The sequence below is a fragment of the Salvelinus namaycush genome, unplaced genomic scaffold, assembly GCF_016432855.1.
Source record: "Salvelinus namaycush isolate Seneca unplaced genomic scaffold, SaNama_1.0 Scaffold311, whole genome shotgun sequence".
Lineage (NCBI taxonomy): Eukaryota > Metazoa > Chordata > Actinopteri > Salmoniformes > Salmonidae > Salvelinus > Salvelinus namaycush.
In genome coordinates, this window is record NW_024060020.1 from 28,565 (window position 1) to 43,923 (window position 15,359).

Sequence of the window (15,359 nt, forward strand, 5' to 3'; positions counted from 1 at the left end):
GGGAGCAATGGTAAGGCTTCTGCCCTGTGTGTATTCTCTCATGTGTTTTCAGGTTACGTAAGTGGGTAAAACTCCTTCCACACTGGGAGCAGCGGTACAGCTTTTCTTCTATGTGTATTCTCTCATGTGTTTTCAGATTACACAAGTGGGTAAAACTCTTTCCACACTGGGAGCAGTGGTAAGGCTTCTCCTCTGTGTGTATTCTCTCGTGTTTTTTCAGGTAGCTTTTCTGGTTAAAACCCTTTCCACACTGGGAGCAGTGGTAAGGCTTCTCCCCGGTGTGTATTCTCTCATGTTGGTTCAGGTGTCCTTTCTGGTTAAAACTCTTTCCACAGTGGGAACACTGGTGTCTTCTTGCTGGTTTGGACGTCCGTGGCTTTGGTTCCTCTGAGTCTGGTCTTTCTCCTGCTAAAGACAGAGTGTTCATTTAAATAGAGACCTGAATGGAACCTCCACATGATAAAACGGCCTTGCTACGAGGGTAAATCCTAATCAGATCCCTCAATAACCTAAGGCCAGTTTTAACAGTCTTAGTGTGATTTTAAAACAAATGTTGTATAGCTTCCTGGTAATTACTGATAATATGTTTACATTACTTATTTTATTTATCCTGTTTTACAAGTCAGAACACAAAAAACTAAACAGTTCTAGGACACTGAAGACACAGACGTCGCTGGATTCCAATCAGCAGGTGGTTCTAAATATATAACTTTCATAGCTGTATATGATACAGAATGTGACCTACACACTTCCTTAAACATAAAATAAGTAAAGAAGTAATTTTGTGTGGAAGTCCAAAACTAGTTTTTACGTCGAAGGCACAAAGCACATCAGTAACATCTCCCCGTTGTTGAAAGGGTTCAACACATGCTGTTTAAATGGCCCAATTTCTTATTTAGACCTTCACAGGTTTTCAACATGTTGACTATCGCCGATGTCATATTTTGGGTAAAGTAAAAAATAAGGTGAAATATTTGGGGTAGATGTTCCTAAAACTGATAGTTACTATATATAGTAAGTCTACAGCCATATCATAGAGTCTGAAAAGGCTTGTTCATTCTCATGTGATGAATAACCTATGACATCATATGTTTCTAAAACTGATAGCAACTACACTGAACAAAAATATAAACGCGACATGTAAAGTGTTGGTCCCATGTTTCATGAGCTGAAAAAAAAGATAGCAGAATTTTTCCCCATACGTACAAAATGCTTTTTTCTCTTGAATTGGGCACAAATTTTGCATCCCTGTTAGTGAACATTTCTCCTTTGCCAAAATAATCCATCCACCTGACAGGTGTGGCATATCAAGAAGCTGATTAAACAGCATTATCATTACACAGGTGCACCTTGTGCTGGGGACAATAAAAGGCCACTCTAAAATGTGCAGTTTTGTCACACAACACGATGCCACAGATGTCTCAGAGGGAGCGGGCAATTGGCTGACTGCAGGAATGTCCACTGGAGCTGTTGCCAGGGAATTTAATGTACAGTACCAGTCAAAAGTTAGGACTCACCTACTCATTCAAGGGTTTTTCTTAATTTTTACTATTTTCTACATTGTGGAATAATAGTGAAGACATCAATAATATGAAAAACATATATGGAAACATGTAGTGACCAAAAAAGTGTTAAACAAATCTAAATATATATTAGATTCTTCAAAGTAGCCACCCTTTGCCTTGATGACAGCTTGGCATTCTCTCAACCAGCTTCACCTGGAATGCTTTTCCAACAGTCTTGTAGGAGTTCCCACATATGCTGAGCATTTGTTGGTGGTATGTTTGCAGCGATTTGACCATGCAGGCCTGATTACACAGTCTCCTCTGAACAGTTGATGTTGAGATGTGTCTCTTAACTTCTTATGGCTGCAAGGCAAAGTGTTGAGTAGCCAGTGAAATCGTGCCCATTTCAAACGGCCTCCAACTCAAATCTTGCTCGTACAATATGAATATTATTATTCTTTTTGGATAGAAAACACTTTCTAGTTTCTAAAACAGTTGGAATTATTTCTCTGAGTGAAACAGAAGTCCTTCTGCAGCACTTTTCCTGACCAGGAAGTGAAATGTCAGAAATCTATGCCCTTTTCAACTTGATGCCTATACATGGTCTTGACACTTAGGAGTCTGCTGACACTCTATACGCCTTCCTATTGGTGTAAAGAGGATGTCAGAGAAGAAATTTTTCTTCTCATCTTGTCTGTGGTGGAAAAAAACCTATTTCTTTGACCTGAGCGTCCACTTCCGGTACTCTGAAGGAAGTGGGATTGATTTCTGTTTTGCCTTCGTAAGGAACGGCTAACATCTCCGGCTCGAATTCTTTTTGATACATGTGACCATATCATCGTAATGTATGTTTTTTCAATATAGTTTAATCAGATTATTGAAATTTTTTCGGGAGTTTGACCGTGTTCCGTCGCCTGACTGTGTTTACGTCTGAGAGATTTGGGACACTCGGATACTGGAAATGGTAAATGAAGAGGGATATTTCTCATTCTGAATCGAAACAACGACTCATCTGGACAGAGGACCCCCTTTTCAACATTCTGATGAAAGATCAGCCAAAGTAAGACTCATTTTATGATGTTATTTAATATATCTGTCGTGCATGTGAACGTGCCGTGGGCGCCCAAGTGTTTCTCTCTTTTGTGGCTACGCTAATATAGCGATACATTTTGTTTTCGCTGTAAAACATTTAATAAATCGGAAATATTGTTTGGAATCACAAGTTGCCTATCTTTCAATTGCTGCAAACTATATATTTTTCGGAAATGTTTTATGATGAGTAATTAGCTATTTGACGTTGGTGTCTGTAAATATTATGGCTGCTTTCCGTGCACTTTCTGATTGTAGCTGAAATGTAAAATATGATTTATACCTGAAATATGCAAATTTTTCGAAAAACATATATGCTATACAATAAATATGTTATCAGACTGTCATCTGATGAATTTGTTTCTTGGTTAGTGGCTATTTATATCTTTATTTGGTCGAATTTGTGATAGCACCTGATGGAGTAAGAAACTGATGGAGTTAGAAAAGTGGTGTCATTTGCTAACGTGGTTAGCTAATAGATTTACATATTTTGTCTTCCCTGTAAAACATTTTAAAAATCGGACATGTTGGTTTGATTCACAAGAAGTTTATCTTTCATCTGGTGTCTTGGACTTGTTAATGTGTGAAAGTTAAATATTAAAAAAAAATAGCTTTTGAATTTCGCGCCCTGCACTTGAGCTGGATGTTGTCATAAGTGTACCGGTGTCGGGCTGCCCCCGTAAAAGGTTAATTGAACTCTGTGAAGCAGTTATTTGGGCTGCAATTTCTGAGGCTGGTAACTAATGAACTTTTCCTTTGCAGCAGAGGTAACTATGGGTCTTCCTTTCCTGTGGTGGTCCTCATGAGAGCCAGTTTCATCATAGCTCTTTTGCGACTGTACTTGAAGAAACATTTAAAAAGTTCTTGAACTTTTCCGGATTGACTGACCTTCAAGTAATGATGGACTGTCTTTTCTCTTTGCTTAATTGAGCTGTTCTTTCCATAATATGGACTTGGTCTTTTACCAAATAGGGCTATCTTCTGTATACCACCCCTACCTTGTCACAACACAACTGATTGGCACAAATGCATTTAGAATAAAATAAATTCCACAAATTAACTTTTAAGAAGGCACACCTGTTAATTAAAATGCATTCTACGAGCCTACCTCATCAAGCTGGTTGAGAGAATTCCAAGAGTGTGCAAAGCTGTCATCGAAGCAAAGGGTGGCTAATTTGAAGAATCTCAAATATAAAATATATTTATTTGTTGAACACTTTTTTGTTTACTACATGATTCCATATGTGTTATTTCATAGTTGATGTCTTCACTATTATTCTACAATGTAGAACATAGTACAAATAAAGAAAAACCCTGGAATGAGTAGGCGTGTCCAAACTTTTGACTGGTACTGTAAATTCCTTTACCATAAGCCGCCTCCAACGTCATTTTAGAGAATTTGGCAGTACGTCCAACCGGCTTCACAAATGCAGACCACGTGTAACCAGCCAGCCCAGGACCTCCACATCCGGCTTCTTCCCCTGCGGGAGACTGAGACCAGCCACCTGGACAGCTGATGGCACCGAGTAGAACGTCTATCTGTAATAAAGCCATTTTGAGGGGGAAAACAAATTCTGATTGGCTGGGCCTGGCTCCCCAGTGGGTGGGCCTATGCCCAGTCATGTGAAGTCCGTAGATCAGGGCCTAATGAATGTATTGACATTGACTGACATATATGAACTGTAGATCGTTGAAATTGTTGCGTTTATGTTTTGTTCAGTCTATATATAGCCATATTATACAGTATGAAAAGGCTTGTTCATTCACGTCATGAATTCACTATGACATCATATTTGTAAATGTTTTATTAGACTTTTATTCTGTAATAGATCATGTGGGTTGAAAAGTGTTTTATGATGTAATAGATCATATGGGTTGAAAAGTGTTTTATGATGTAATAGATCATACGGGTTGAGTAGTGTTTTATGATGTAATAGATCATATGGGTTGAAAAGTGTTTTATGATGTAATAGACCATACGGGTTGAGTAGTGTTTTATGATGTAATAGATCATACGGGTTGAGTAGTGTTTTATGATGTAATAGATCATATGGGTTGAGTAGTGTTTTATGATGTAATAGATCATGTGGGTTGAGTAGTGTTTTATGATGTAATAGATCATGTGGGTTGAGTAGTGTTTTATGATGTAATAGATCATGTGGGTTGAGTAGTGTTTTATGATGTAATAGATCATGTGGGTTCAGTAGTGTTTTATGATGTAATAGATCATATGGGTTGAACAGTGTTTTGATGTAATAGATCATGTGGGTTGAGTAGTGTTTTATGATGTAATAGATCATGTGGGTTGAGTAGTGTTTTATGATGTAATAGATCATGTGGGTTGAGTAGTGTTTTATGATGTAATAGATCATGTGGGTTGAGTAGTGTTTTATGATGTAATAGATCATACGGGTTGAGTAGTGTTTTATGATGTAATAGATCATATGGGTTGAGTAGTGTTTTATGATGTAATAGATCATATGGGTTTAGTGTTTTATGATGTAATAGATCATATGGGTTGAGTAGTGTTTTATGATGTAATAGATCATATGGGTTGAGTAGTGTTTTATGATGTAATAGATCATATGGGTTGAAAAGTGTTTTATGATGTAATAGATCATATGGGTTGAGTAGTGTTTAATGATGTAATAGATCATATGGGTTGAAAAGTGTTTTATGATGTAATAGATCATATGGGTTGAAAAGTGTTTTATGATGTAATAGATCATATGGGTTTAGTGTTTTATGATGTAATAGATCATATGTGTTGAAAAGTGTTTTATGATGTAATAGATCATATAGGTTGAGTAGTGTTTTATGATGTAATAGATCATATAGGTTGAGTAGTGTTTTATGATGTAATAGATCATATGGGTTGAGTAGTGTTTTATGATGTAATAGATCATATGGGTTGAAAAGTGTTTTATGATGTAATAGATCATATGGGTTTAGTGTTTTATGATGTAATAGATCATATGGGTTGAGTAGTGTTTTATGATGTAATAGATCATATGGGTTGAGTAGTGTTTTATGATGTAATAGATCATATGGGTTGAGTAGTGTTTTATGATGTAATAGATCATATAGGTTGAGTAGTGTTTTATGATGTAATAGATCATATGGGTTGAAAAGTGTTTTATGATGTAATACATTTACATTTAAGTCATTTAGCAGACGCTCTTATCCAGAGCGACTTACAAATTGGTGCATTCACCATATGATATCCAGTGGAACAACCACTTTACAATAGTGCATCTAAATCACCATCTAAATAATAGATCATATGGGTTGAAAAGTGTTTTATGATGTAATAGATCATATGGGTTGAGTAGTGTTTTATGATGTAATAGATCATACGGGTTGAGTAGTGTTTTATGATGTAAAAGACAATACGGGTTGAAAAGTGTTTTATGATGTAATAGACCATACGGGTTGAGTAGTGTAGTGTTTTATGATGTAATAGATCATATGGGTTGAGTAGTGTTTTATGATGTAATAGATCATACGGGTTGAGTAGTGTTTTATGATGTAATAGATCATGTGGGTTGAGTAGTGTTTTATGATGTAATAGATCATGTGGGTTGAGTAGTGTTTTATGATGTAATAGATCATGTGGGTTGAGTAGTGTTTTATGATGTAATAGATCATATGGGTTGAACAGTGTTTTATGATGTAATAGATCATGTGGGTTGAGTAGTGTTTTATGATGTAATAGGTAATGTGGTTTGAGTAGTGTTTTATGATGTAATAGATCATACGGGTTGAGTAGTGTTTTATGATGTAATAGATCATACGGGTTGAGTAGTGTTTTATGATGTAATAGATCATATGGGTTGAGTAGTGTTTTATGATGTAATAGACCATACGGGTTTAGTAGTGTTTTATGATGTAATAGATCATACGGGTTGAGTAGTGTTTTATGATGTAATAGACCATACGGGTTGAGTAGTGTTTAATGATGTAATAGATCATACGGGTTGAAAAGTGTTTTATGATGTAATAGATCATATGGGTTGAGTAGTGTTTTATGATGTAATAGATCATATGGGTTGAAAAGTGTTTTATGATGTAATAGATCATATGGGTTTAGTGTTTTATGATGTAATAGATCATATGGGTTGAGTAGTGTTTTATGATGTAATAGATCATATGGGTTGAGTAGTGTTTTATGATGTAATAGATCATATGGGTTGAGTAGTGTTTTATGATGTAATAGATCATATAGGTTGAGTAGTGTTTTATGATGTAATAGATCATATGTGTTGAGTAGTGTTTTATGATGTAATAGATCATATAGGTTGAGTAGTGTTTATGATGTAATAGATCATATAGGTTGAGTAGTGTTTTATGATGTAATAGATCATATGGGTTGAAGAGTGTTTTATGATGTAATAGATCATATGAAGAATGGCGCTGAAGTAGATGGCTGCCATTTTACAATCCCGTAACCAATTGTGCGATTGTGTATGCTTCTTCTCGTTATTTGTAACTTATTTTGTACATAATGTTTCTGCCACTGTGTCTTTTGACTGAAAATAGCTTCTAGATATCAGGACAGCGATTACTCACCCCATACTGGAGAAATACTTTTTCTTCAATGAAGGATTTACTTCAAAAGCCGGACAAGGCCCTCATCCTCGTCGGAGGTATCAGGGACGAAGGTCCGGGTCCTTGTAAGGATCCGTCGCCAAGAGGGTAATCTACCTTTACCATCGGTCCTATTAGCCAACGTACAATCAATCGATAAAAGACGAAGTACGATTACGTATATATCCTACCAACGGGACATAAAAAACTGTTTCACCGAGTCATCATATCACAACCAGCTATTGTTGGGAGTCCCATAGGGCGACTCAGAATTGGCCAAGCGTCGTCTGATGTAGGACGTCATTGTAAAATAGAACTTGTTCTTAACTGACTAGTTAAATAAAGGTTCAATAAAGATATGGCCAACAGCAAACAGGAAAACACTCAGAGGTGGCGCTCCTAGTGGCCGGAGACTTTAATGCAGGAAAACTGAAATCTGTTTTACATAATTTCTACCAGCGCGTAAATTGTGCAACCAGAGGAAAACGCTAGACCACCTTTACTCCACACATAGACGCAAGTTTGCGGACGACACTACAGTGGTAGGCTTGATTACCAACAACGACGAAACGGCCTACAGGGAGGAGGTGAGGGCCCTCGGAGTGTGGTGTCAGGAAAATAACATCACACTCAACGTCAACAAAACAAAGGAGATGATTGTGGACTTCAGGAAACAGCAGAGGGAGCACCCCCCTATCCACATCGACGGGACAGTAGAGGAGAGGGTAGTAAGTTTTAAGTTCCTCGGCGTACACTTCACGGACAAACTGAATTGGTCCACCCACACAGACAGCGTTGTGAAGAAGGCACAGCAGCGCCTCTTCAACCTCAGGAGGCTGAAGAAATTTGGCTTGTCACCAAAAGCACGCACAAACTTCTACAGATGCACAATCGAGAGCATCCTGTCGGGCTGTATCACCGCCTGGTACGGCAACTGCTCCGCCCACAACCGTAAGGCTCTCCAGAGGGTAGTGAGGTCTGCACAACGCATCACCGGGATACCTACACCACCCGATGTCACAGGAAGGCCATAAAGATCATCAAGGACAACAACCACGCGAGCCACTGCCTGTTCACCCCGCTATCATCCAGAAGGCGAGGTCAGTACAGGTGCATCAAAGCAGGGACCGAGAGACTGAAAAACAGCTTCTATCTCAAGGCCATCAGACTGTTAAACAGCCACCACTAACATTTAGTGGCCGCTGCCAACATACTGACTCAACTCCAGCCACTTTAATAATGGGAATTGATGGAAATGTATGTAAAAATGTATCACTAGCCACTTTAAACAATGCCACTTAATATAATGTTTACATACCCTACATTACTCATCTCATATGTATATACTGTACTCTATATCATCTACTGCATCTTGCCATCTTTATGTAATACATGTATCACTAGCCACTTTAAACTATGCAACTTTATGTTTATATACCCTACATTACTCATCTCATATGTATATACTGTACTCTATACCATCTACTGCATCTTGCCTATGCCGTTCTGTACCATCACTCATTCATATATCTTTATGTACATATCCTTTACACTTGTGTGTATAACGTAGTAGTTGTGGAATTGTTAGATTACTCGTTGGTTATTACTGCATTGTCGGAACTAGAAGCACAAGCATTTCGCTACACTCGCATTAACATCTGCTAACCATGTGTATGAGACAAATAACATTTGTTTTGATTTGATACAAAGCTCTCCCTCGCCCTCCATGTGGCAAATTTGACCATAATTCTATCCTGATTCCTGCTTAAAAGCAAAAACTAAAGCAGGAAGCACCAGTGACTCGGTCACTAAGAAAGTGGTCAGATGAAGCAGAAGCTACAGGACTATTTTGCACAGACTGGAATATGTTCCGGGATTCTTCCGATGGCTTTGAGAAGTACACCACATCAGTCACTGGCTTCATCAATAAATGCATTGATGATGTCGTCCCCACAGTGACCGTACGTACATACTAGAGGTCGACCGATTAATCAGGGCCGATTTCAAGTTTTCATAACAATCAGTAATCGGCCTTTTTGGACGCTGACTATGGCAGATTACATTGCAATCCACGAGGAAACTGCGTGGCAGGCTGACTTCGTTACACAAGTGCAGCGTCAAAAGGACCTTGTGTTGCACAGAGCCAAGGTAAGTTGCTAGCTATCATTAAACTTATCTTATAAAAACAATCAATCTTCACATAATCACTAGTTAACTACACATGGTTAATGATATTACTAGGTTAACTAGCTTGTCCTGCGTTGCATATAATCAATGTTGTGCCTGTTAATTTATCATCGAATCACAGCCTACTTCAACTTCGCCAAATAGGTGATGATTAAAAAAAGTGCATTGCTGAAAAAAGCACAATCTTTGCACAAATGTATCCAACTATAAACATCAACTTAAAATCAATGCACAGAAGTTGATTTTTTTTTAAACCTGTATATTTAGTTAAGAAATTCATGTTAGCAGGCAATATTAACTAGGGAAATTGTGTCACTTCTCTTGTGTTCAGTGCAAGCAGAGTCAGGGTATATGGAACAGTTAGGGCCGCCGGGCTCGTTGTGAACTGTGAACTAATATGCCAGAATTTGACAGAGTTGAAGTCGGAAGTTTACATTAACTTAGGTTGGAGTCTTTAAAACTCGTTTTTCAACCACTTGTTCACAAACTATAGTTTTGCCAAGTCGGTTAGGATATCTACTTTGTGCATGACACAAGTAATTTTTCCAACAATTGTTTATAGACAGATTATTTCACTGTATCACAATTCCAGTGGGTCAGAAATGTACATACACTAAGTTGACTGTGCCTTTAAACAGCTTGGAAAATTCCAGAAAATTATGTCATGGCTTTAGAAGCTTCTGATAGGCTAATTGACATCATTTGAGTCAATTGGAGGTGTAACTGTGGATGTATTTCAAGGCCTACCTTCAAACTCAGTGCCTCTTTGCTTGACATCATGAGAAAATCAAAAGAAATCAGCCAAGACTTATAGATGACCTGGAGCCAGTGAGTTTGGCGACGAATATGTAGAGAGGGCCAACGAGAGCATACAGGTTGCAGTGGTGGGTAGTATATGGGGCTTTGGTGACAAAACGGATGGCACTGTGATAGACTACATCCAATTTGCTGAGTAGAGTGTTGGAGGCTATTTTGTAAATGACTTCGCCGATGTCAAGGATCGGTAGGATAGTCAGTTTTACAAGCGTATGTTTGGCAGCATGAGTGAAGGAGGTTTCGTTGCGAAATAGGAAGCCGATTCTAGATTTAATTTTGGATTGGAGATGCTTAATGTGAGTCTGGAAGGAGAGTTTACAGTCTAACCAGACACCTAAGTATTTGTAGTTGTCCACATATTCTAAGTCAGAACCGTCCAGAGTAGTGATGCTAGTCAGGCGGGCGGGTGCGGGCAGCAATCGGTTGAAGAGCATGCATTTAGTTTTACTAGCATTTAAAAGTAGTTGGAGGCCACGAAAGAGTGTTGTATGGCATTGAAGCTCGTTTGGAGGTTTGTTAAAACAGTGTCCAAAGAAGGGCCAGATGTATACAGAATGGTGTCGTCTGCGTAGAGGTGGATCAGAGAATCCCCAGCAGCAAGAGCGACATCATTGATACAGTTGAAGTCGGAAGTTTACATGCACTTATGTTGGAGTCATTAAAACTTGTTTTTCAACCACTCCACAAATTTCTTGCTCACAAACTATAGTTTTGGCAAGTCGGTTAGGACATCTACTTTGTGCATGACACAAGTAATTTTTCCAACAATTGTTTACAGACAGATTATTTCACTTTTAATTCACTGTAGCACAATTCCAGTGGGTCAGAAGTTTACATACACTAAGTTGACTGTGCCTTTAAACAGCTTGGAAAATTCCAGAAAATTATGACATGGCTTTAGACGCCTCTGGTAGGCCAATTGACCTCATTTGAGTCAATTGGAGGTGTACCTGTGGATGTTTTTCAAGGCCTACCTTCAAACTCAGTGCCTCTTTGCTTGACATCATGGGAAAATCAAAAGAAATCAGCCAAGACCTCAGAAAAAAAATTGTAGACCTCCACAAGTCTGGTTCATTGTTGGGAGTAATTTCCAAATGCCTGAAGGTACTACGTTCATCTGTATAAACAATAGTACGCAAGTATAAACACCATGGGACCACGCAGCCGTCATATTGGCTCATTCATCCCCCTCTTCTCCCCTGTAACTATTCCCCAGGTTGTTGCTGTAAATGAGAATGTGTTCTCAGTCAACATACCTGGTCAAATAAAAAATAAATTAATACAGCTACGGAAGGAGACGCGTTCTGACTCCTAGAGATGAACGTACTTTGGTGCGAAAAGCCCTGACCTCAATGCTATAGAAAATGTGTGGCCAGAACTGAAAAAGCGTGTGTGAGCAAGGAGGCCTACAAATCTGACTCAGTTACACCAGCTCTGTCAGGAGGAATGGGCCATAATTCACCCAACTTATTGTGGGAAGCTTGTGGAAGGCTACCCGAAACGTAAACTTCTGACACACTGGGAATGTGATGAAAGAAATAAAAGCTGAAATATATCATTCTCTCTACTATTATTCTTACATTTCACATTCTTAAAATAAAGTGGTGATCCTAACTGACCTAAGACAGGGCATTTTTACAAGGATTAAATGTCAGAAATTGTGAAAAACTGAGTTTAAATGTATTTGGCTGAGGTGTATGTAAACTTCTGACTTCAACTGTAATCATGACATAACATTGAAGGTTGTGCAATGTAACAGCAATATTTAGACTTATGGATGCCACCCGTTTTATAAAATATGGAACGGTTCCGTATTTCACTGAAAGAATAAACGTTTTGTTTTCTAAATTAAACTTTCTGGATTTTACCATATTAATGACCTAAGGCTTGTATTTCTGTGTGTTTATTATAATTAAGTCTATGATTTGATATTTGACAGAGCAGTCTAACTGAGCGGTGGTAGGCAGCAGCAGGCTCGTAAGCATTCATTCAAACAGCACTTTCCTGCATTTGCCAGCAGCTCTTAGCAATGCTTGAAGCACAGCGCTGTTTATGACTTCAAGCCTATCAACTCCCGAGATTAGGCTGGCAATACTAAAGTGCCTATAAGAACATCCAATACTCAAAGGTATATGAAATACAAATGGTATAGAGAGACATAGTCGACGCGTCATAATTCCTATAATAACTACAACCTAAAACTTCTTACCTGGGAATATTGAAGACTCATGTTAAAAGGAACTACCAGCTTTCATATGTTCTCATGTTCTGAGCAAGGAACTTAAACGTTAGCTTTTTTACATGGCACATACTGCACTTTTACTTTCTTCTCCAACACTTTGTTTTTGCATTATTTAAACCAAATTGAACATGTTTCATTATTTATTTGAGACTAAATAGATTTTATTTATGTATTATATTACGTTCAAATAAAATTGTTCATTCGGTATTGTTGTAAATGTCATTATTACAAATATATATATAAAAATGTGCCGATTAATCGGTATTGGCTATTTTTGGTCCTCCAATAAATCCGTATCGGCGTTGAAAAATCATAATCGGTACATACCCCAACCAGAAGTTATGGATTACAGGCAACATCCCCACTGAGCTAAAGGGTAGTAATCCGGAAGCTTATAAGAAATCCCGCTATGCCCTCCGACGAACCATCAAACAGGCAAAGAGTCAAAACAGGACTATGATCGTATCGTACTACACCGGCTCCGAGGTTCGTCGGATATTTGCAGGGCTTGCAAACTATCACACACTATAAAGAGAAGCACAGCCGCGAGCTGCCCCGTGACACCTACCAGATGAGCTAAATTACTTGTATGCTCGCTTCGAGGCAAGTAACACTGAAGCATGCATGAGAGCATCAGCTGTTCCGGGTCAACATTCCCAAGGCCGCAGGGCCAGACGAATTACCCGGATGTGTACTCCGAGCATGCCCTGACCGAGTCTGTATTACCAACATGTTTCAAGCAGACCACCATAGTCCCTGTGTCCAAGAACACTAAGGTAACCTACCTAAATTACTACCGACCTGTAGCACTCACGTCTGTAGCCATGAAGTGCTTTGAAAGGCTGGTCATGGCTCACATCAACACCATTATCCCAGTAACACTTAGACCCACTCCAATTTGCATACCGCCCCAACAGATCCACAGATGATACCATCTCTATTGCACTCAACACTGCCCTTTCCCACCTGGACAAAAGGAACGCCTATGTGAGAATGCTATTCATTGACTACAGCTCAGCATTCAACACCATAGTGCCCTCAAAGCTCATCACTAAGCTAAGGACCCTGGGACTAAACACCTCCCTCTGCAACTGGATCCTGGACTTCCTGACGGGCCGCCCCCAGGTGGTAAGGGTAGGTAACTACACATCAGCCACATTGATCCTCAATACGGGGGCCCCTCAGGGGTGCATGCTCAGTCCCCTCCTGTAGTCCCTGTTCACTCATGACTGCACGGCCAGGCACTACTCCAACACCATCATTAAGTTTGCCGATGACAACAGTGGTAGGCCTGATAACTGCACCATCGAGAGCCTCCTGATTGGTTGCATCACTGCCTGGTATGGCAACTGCTCGACCTCCGACCACAAGGCACTACAGTACATCACTGGGGCCAAGCTTCCTGCCATCCAGGACATATATACCAGGCGGTGTCAGAGGAAGGCCCTAAAAATTGTTAAAGACTCCAGCCACCCTAGTCATAGACTGTTCTCTCTTTTACCACATGGCAAGCAGTACCACATGGCAAGCGGTACCACACGGAAAGCGGTACCACACGGCAAGCGGTACCACACGGCAAGCGGTACCACACGGCAAGCGGTACCACACGGCAAGCGGTACCACACGGAAAGCGGTACCACACGGCAAGCGGTACCACATGGCAAGCGGTACCACATGGCAAGCGGTACCACACGGCAAGCGGTACCACACGGCAAGCGGTACCACACGGAAAGCGGTACCACACGGCAAGCGGTACCACACGGCAAGCGGTACCACACGGCAAGCGGTACCACACGGAAAGCGGTACCACACGGCAAGCGGTACCACACGGCAAGCGGTTCCACACGGCAAGCGGTACCACACGGCAAGCGGTACCACACGGCAAGCGGTACCACACGGCAAGCGGTACCGGAGCGCCAAGTCAAGGTGCAAAAGGCGTTTTTTTTGGTTGCGTAAACAACAACAGTAATTGATGTTGGGGATGCAGGGCAGCATTCATATATGGTCGATTCCGTGGGAAAGTCAAACTGAACATGTGTAACGGGGGTGAGAACGGGCCGTAAACTCACTCCACAGCGAGCTTGAAACGTCACAGATGGAGATAACCAACAGGTACCTTTTGTATATCTTCAATCGGTTCAATGTCAAGGAGGACGGTCACGTGTGTTGAGAAGCAGAGGATCACTAGTTTGAGCCAAGTATGGGGACAGAGGAGGAAGCTAAACTGTTAGCAGCACATTGATGTCAAAAAAGTTAGTAATTTCCAAATGAAACAATGTTCTTTAAAGTCTATGTTGGAGTTCAGCCTTCACTTGACCTGATAAAGTAGGAAATGAAATGAATTTTGTCCATTACAGAGACGGAGGCCAAGTCTCACAAAAAATGCTTTTCATTTATACATATTTCATGGCTTTTAGAAAAGGCTTACAGAGTTTGTTTTAAACAATACATTTGTTGTGTAGATCAGATGTTAATGAAGCAATACAGACCACATTGAAGTGTCTGGAGTTTAGTTTGTGTGTTCTAGAGTCTTGTAAAGATAGGGGGGTTGACTGGGACAGGCAATGTAACATCCATAATGTTTTTAGGGAAAGATTTTGTAAAACATGTGTAACGGATGTGAAATGGCTAGCTAGTTAGCGGTGGTGTGCGCTAATAGCCTTTCAGTCGGTGACGTCACTTGTTCTGAGACCTTGAAGTACTGGTTCCCCTTGCTCTGCAAGGGCCGCGGCCTTTGTGGAGCGATGGGTAACGATGCTTCGTGGGTGACTGTTGTTGGTGTGTGCAGAGGGTCCCTGGTTCGCGCCCGTGCCTGGGCGAGGGGACGGACTAAAGTTATACTTTTACACATTCACCTTACATCAGATCATCTTGAAACTTTCTCTCTAAAGCTAACTTTCACCAAGGTTTTATATGGTCTATTGGTTTCTCTC